We start from the raw sequence: 6,452 nt of genomic DNA on the forward strand, positions 1-6,452 counted from the left end.
TGCAAACAAATAAAGTCAAAGTATTTTTAAGCAGACAAAGACAAATAATAATAAAAAAGATTGACACTAGAGAACGAAAAACGAGGGCAGAGGGTTTGCAAATCCAGACTGTCTATACATGCTAAGGTGACTTTCAGTCTTCTCAGTCTGGTACACTTAATTCATTTTCTATTTGTTATTCTATCGGCAACCATGCTCCTACACCATGCATTTGTCAGCATTGAATTCCATTTGCTTCGTGTCAGAAAACCATATATAAAGGCTTTCTACTATTTTTTGTTGTCATTCTTTGCCACAGCTCTGAACCTTGGAGTATTGAGTGTGCAGGGAATATGAGAACAAGTATGGGTATATTTTAAAGCTTCATCAAAGTGAGGAATGTTGCCTTTGAACTCATCAAGGAATGATGTATGTGTGGGAAGTTGGTCTGTTGGATCTTTTTTGCTTTCATGTAAAACTTTATACTTTCCAGTATTTATGCAAAAAATAAATGACTACCTATTAATTGGATTTCTTTAACTTTCTAAAAGGTCCTCTAACCTCAGAAGATTCTATCTATATAGAGCACCACTTTCTAATAGTACCATGTTTTTAGCAGAAAATGTCTTTAATTCTGGATTTGAAAACCAGCAGGGATTTACATGGTTCCAAAGACTGTCAGGTCACTGGACGTCTGTGAACAGGTTTGTAACAGGCCTAATAATGAGCTAGTCTGTTATTAAGAATCAAAATATAGTAAGCAAAATCCTGCCCTTACTGCTATCAAGAATTCTACTTCTGTCTTCAGCAGGCTCAAATTTTTCACCCAGTTACATTTTTTGCAGAAGCAAAACCTGCATTTTTTTATTACTGAATGAAAAATATTTTGTTTATTGCATGTAGAGCTAGCCTTGTGTTTCAGGCCATGTTAAGGAATGATCAAAACTGACAGAATAAAGAAAATAATAAAAAGGTTATACCCTCAGCCACTAAACCTACCCAATATCCAGGAACCAAGGTACATTAACTCACATGAAATTACTCCCATTTGACTACTGCCTGTAGTGGAACTAATTCAAGTATCTCCATGTGCCACTGCAAATTCAGTGTAGAGATGATGTCAAAGAACTTGATATAGCTCTGCAGTACCCTCTATCTTCAGATGAAACTTGATGTGCAGAGAATATTGAACTGCAGAGAATCAAGCAAACTCCTGTTTTCCCTTTGGTTGTAAGAAATATGTCAGTGGCTGTCATACACAGCATACACAGCAAATTCAAACTTCCAATTTAGCAAGCTCATAGATTAGCTCAGAAGTTGTTTCTTCTTGTGTAAAATAGGTAAAATCCATCAATGATGTAATTGGGATGCTTGAGTTGACACAGCCATCAGAGATACCACACTCAAAGGATTTCATTACAGTAAAGGAAAAAAATGTTTTAAAATTAAATGGACTCCTTTAATCTTCACTAAACAGTCCCCGTATTTCAGCTGCTCTGAGAATATCTAAGCAGACAGTTTAATAATTTAGATCTAACAAATCTTTTTATGATAATGAGTTGGATCCATTCTATCAGAATCTTTCCAGACAGATTTTTTTTCTCTGTAGTTCCTAAACTTTGGTGTTTAAGAAAGCCTGAATGTATGGAAGAATAGAAATATTGATTTTAATAACTATAAGATTTGAAAGTATGCCACACTCAATTTCCTAAACTCAGACTTCCTAGCAACTCTGAGCAGACTGCAAAAATGTGATTCTGTTTTTAGGAGTGATAGAAATAATCAATGAAACCTAGATTTAGCTTTTCATTGAAATAATTGCAATTAGTTCTTGCAAATATTTAGTAACGTATTCAGTACATTAATGTACGTAAGTATATATATAGATAGAATATACATATAAATCATAGAATCAAAAAGTGGTTTGTCTTGGAAGGGACCCTTAAAAACCATCTGGTTCCAGTGATAGGAACTGCCCATAGGCAGGGACACCTTCCACTAGAACAGGTTGCTCAAAGCCCCATCCACCTGACCTTGAACACATGGTGTATCCACAGCTTATCTGAGTGACCTGTTCCAGTGCTTCAGCACTATTATTATAAAAAATTCCTCCCCGACATCTAATCTAAGTCTACTTTCTTTTGGTTTAAAACCGTTGTCCTTTATCCTGTAACTACAGGCCTTGGTAAAAAGTCTCTCTCCATCTTTCTTATAAGCCCTTTATATATTGAAAGTCCATAATAAGGTCTCTCCAGACCCTTTGCTTCTCCAGGCTGTAAAGGCCAGCTCTCTCAACCTTTTTGCACGGAAAAGGTATTTCAGCCCTCTGACCGTTTTCATGGCCCTCACCTGGACTCTCTCCAACAGTTCTGTGTCTTTCTTGTACTGTGGACCCCGGAGCTGGTTACAGGTATGCACAATATATAAAAATACATGGAAACAAACTTATACCAGAGAAAATATTTGTGGTACATATATATATGCATATATATATGTAATAAAAATAAACATAATATCTTTTCTTCAAGATGGTGACATTTGAAGAATACCTTCTGAGCTTGCTTCTGGGACTAAAAATGGTAAGTAAAATGTTAAGTTAAACGGGTATACAATCACAATGTAAGAAATAAATGCCTCTCTCCCCTTACATTCAGTATAAAAGTAAAAACAGCCATATGATTTTTAATGTTCATTAGTTTGGAAAATGTTTTAAAGTGCCCTTTGCACCTGGATTCTCATCAGTTCAAGAAACAGCTCTAGGTTATTTATGCATGAGATATCCCAGTTTCTCAGACTTCCTGATTAGTATTTTCTTCATTCCTCCAGGTCACATCATAGAAAATATATGCAGCTCTTTCATAAGCAATATTTGCACTGATAACAATGTTTGTACCATACGGGGTCCTGAAGACCACATCCTCAAATTATATACCTCACTTCCATGAAAACACATAATTTCCACTTAAATCTGTTGTGGTCTCTCACAGTAGATATACTAAATGTATGGGATTGTAAAGAACTAAGAGATTTATCTATAGCTCTCATAAATTAATCTCCACATAATAATTGTTTAGATTTCAACTCCTGTATGAAATGTAGGATTTATTTCTTTTTCCTGGAAATAAAATAACAGAAATGTATAATGGTTTGGGTTGGAAGAAACCTTAAAGATTATCTAGTTCTAATCTCTTTGCCATGGGCAGGGACACCTTCCACTAGACTAGGCTGCTCAAAGCCCCATCCAGCCTGGCCTTGAACAGTGCCAGGGATCTGGCAACCACAACTTCTCTGGGCACCCTGTGCCAGTGTCTCACCACTCTCACAGGGAAGAATTTATTCCTCATATCTAATCGAAATCTCTCTCCCTTACAGTCATTCCCCCTTGTTCTGTCATTACATACCATTGTAAAATTCCCTCTCCAGCCTTCTTGTAGGCTCCCTTTAGGTATTGGAAGACTGTTACAAGGTGTTCCCTAAGCTTTCTCTTCTCCAGGCTCAGCAAACCCAACTCTCTCAGCCTGTCTTTATTGGAGAGGTGCTCCAGCCTTCAGAGCATCTTCATGGCCTCCTCTGGACTCACAGGAGCCCATGCCCTTCTTGTTTCGGGGGCCCCAGAGCTGGACTCAGTACTCCAGTTACAAGCATATGTTGTTGGGACGTCAACCAACAGCCCAAGTCTTTCTCATCATTCCTGCTCTCAATAAATAAAGCTTATATATATATGTTTGTGATTCACACTGCAAGTAGCATTTTCTAGAAGCTCCTATCATTAGTGCTAAAAATACTCTACCATCTGTCTCCTTCTCTCTTCACTCATTTGTTTTGCTGTCTGGAGTCATGCCATGTACTTATTGAAGAAAGAGAGAAAGTAAACATGAGGAATGTAGATATTCAGATATTCTGCAAACACTCTACCTTCTGTCTTCTGTCCCCTGAGTAAGCTTCTTTTGCATGAAATCACATGCTTTGATGATGTATACCACCAGTAATAACACAGACTAAATGTAACTCAAACATCAGGTTGTATCTCCTGTCAAATTGTTTATTAACTAGCACATGGAAAATCTTCATTTTCCTTTTCATCTTCCTATGAGGGGAGAAAAAAACAAACAGCAAAACCCCCAAACCAAATCCATAAAACAAAAATTGGCAACAAAAGCCCTCAAGGTTTTATCCTTTTTCCAGTTCTTTGTTTGTCATTCTGTTACGGACACATCTTTTCATAACTATCTTGGGCTTCTTCCTCTTCATAGGTCCTTTAATAGCATCCATATAAAAACTACTGCAGGGGTTAAACAACATGTTTCAAGCACATAAATCAATACATAGATACAGCGGCTACTAAGCTGTGTAAGAATTAGTTGAATAATGTAGAAATTATGTCATGTTTACTTAAGCAATTTAAGAAATCAAGTCGATCAAATTTATAGATTTGCATGTTAGAAAAGAAAAGGAAGAAGCATTCCACTGTCTGGTAAGATCTCTTGCATTACATGAATATTAAAACTGGTTGTAGTGTACTCTAAATCATCAATCCTGTATTGTCTGACTAAATTAGAATAGATAATTTTAGAATGCCATACTAATTCAAGCAGTCTGAGTGATTAAGAATACACCTTACATCTTGGTTAGGATAAATCACGTTGTTAAAAAACAACCCCCACGTTTTTCTTTTAGTGTTGATTTTTTAATTTTTTTTTCTTTTCCTAGGCAAAAACACCCTACTCAGGAAGAATTCAGTGGAAAAAATACAATGGATATATTAAGAGTTTTGGTATACATGGTTTATCAGTACATTCTTTTCAATAGCAGTGAAGGGAAAATGACACAAACCTGTAAGAGTGAGTCTTTCCTTTGGCTTCACTGGGGTTTGTAAGCTCAGGTATGCACAGCAAAAAATATATTGGTAGCTTAAGAGCTGAAATTACTTTTGCTGGCTTCTTACATGGCAATGCAAAATAACCATTATGGGTGCTAAAATACACACAAAAAGAAATATATGCATGAGTATACACACACACACACACATGTATACATATAGGTTGTAAATTTTCAGGAAATAGGGTCATTTTCTACAGCATAACATGGATTACTTCTAAGATGTATAAGTAGAATTTTCCAGTCCTTAACCAGAATATCCACAAAGGTCTTTAACTGCCTGCTTAGTATCTTACTAAAATTGTAATCAATAGAACCAGTTGAAAATGCAGTCGCATTACTGACTCATCTACCTGTATTATAGCATAGCTTTCTCTGGCTACCAGACAATTACCCACCTTCAGTTATTTCATCTGCAATGAGTCAACAATGAACTTGGTATTTTAAAAACAGTTACATCAATGTGCAGCTATCTGATCTATACTACAGGCAAATGCCACTATAGCAGAAATAAATGAAGACAAAAATGCAGATAAATGCAGATAAACCTTTAAAATTAATTATTTATAATACATAGATACTTTTTTTTTTTACTTCTGTTTTAGAAACCTTAATTAGAATTCTTAGAAACTTTGGAAACAAATAATTTATATAAGAACCCATCTCAGAAGATACCATGATGATGTCACAATTTGTTATTACTTTCAAACCTGCAAGCAATTTGTTAGAAACACACTTAAAACTAATCTATTCCTCCTCTAAAACCGTGGTCTGGCAGAAAAACACTTGATAAGCCTTGAAATACAGGAACATGACCATAGCATAAATATGAGGTTTTTCTCTGTTAAAGCAATACATTTGAGAATCAGCAGAGCACTTGCGGGAGAGATGAATATGCAGTGATAGATGAGGATGTGTGCTTAGAGTGTGCTAATGAACAGCAATCCATTAGTGTAAACATATAATTTCTCAGTCATTACCTGTATATTAACATTTGATTTCCTATCTTGTCAACATCAAGTGGAAACTAAATGTAGCTGGAGAAAATTTCGTTTGCATGACTTCTCAGTAGAAAAAAAAAATAGATATCTTAAGTCTTAAAAAAAAGCATAAAAAGGCACATTAATTTTTACCTTACTAAGAGGTGTTCTAATGAAGTCTTTGGTAGTGGACTGCTTTATTGGTAGGACAGCTTGAACTGTGTCTGCCTTCTGCATGATCACTGAACCTTATTTTCTGTTGCTGATTCTCTTTTAACCTCCTCAAATACCAATTCCTTTACAGTATCTGTAAAATAAAAGTGACAGAGGTAAAAAATGCTGTCTAAAGCCAGTAGATATTGAAACTGTGAAGATAGATATTTAACCTAAGACCCTGTATTCCTGGGAAATAAACCTACCAGCAGTGAAAGTGAGTAACAAATAGGATTACAAACACTGAAATTCAGCTGCTGAAAATAAATGTTCATAATAAAGCCTGTAAGGAAAGTAGGAACAACTAAACATGGGACTAGATCTTTCAGTACATTTCACAGGAAAAAAACAGCATTTAATATCCCCAGCTCTCCAGATTTCTTCCTTTCTGATGTCAATATG

General features: G+C 35.6%; 1 long non-coding RNA gene across 1 annotated transcript; it reads right to left on the bottom strand.

The window, feature by feature from the left end:
• Positions 1-4,068: 4,068 nt before the first annotated feature.
• LOC133207655 (uncharacterized) lies at positions 4,069-6,134 on the bottom strand. The gene is made up of 3 exons (XR_009724111.1): positions 5,996-6,134; positions 4,813-4,953; positions 4,069-4,261 (listed from the first exon to the last, which is right to left on the bottom strand). It is a non-coding gene; the product is annotated as an uncharacterized LOC133207655 (long non-coding RNA).
• Positions 6,135-6,452: the final 318 nt, after the last annotated feature.

This window comes from Neopsephotus bourkii, unplaced genomic scaffold, assembly GCF_033783945.1.
Source record: "Neopsephotus bourkii isolate Nb327-2 ecotype Australia unplaced genomic scaffold, CSIRO-AGI_Nbou_v1 NB_234, whole genome shotgun sequence".
NCBI classification, from domain to species: Eukaryota; Metazoa; Chordata; class Aves; order Psittaciformes; family Psittacidae; genus Neopsephotus; species Neopsephotus bourkii.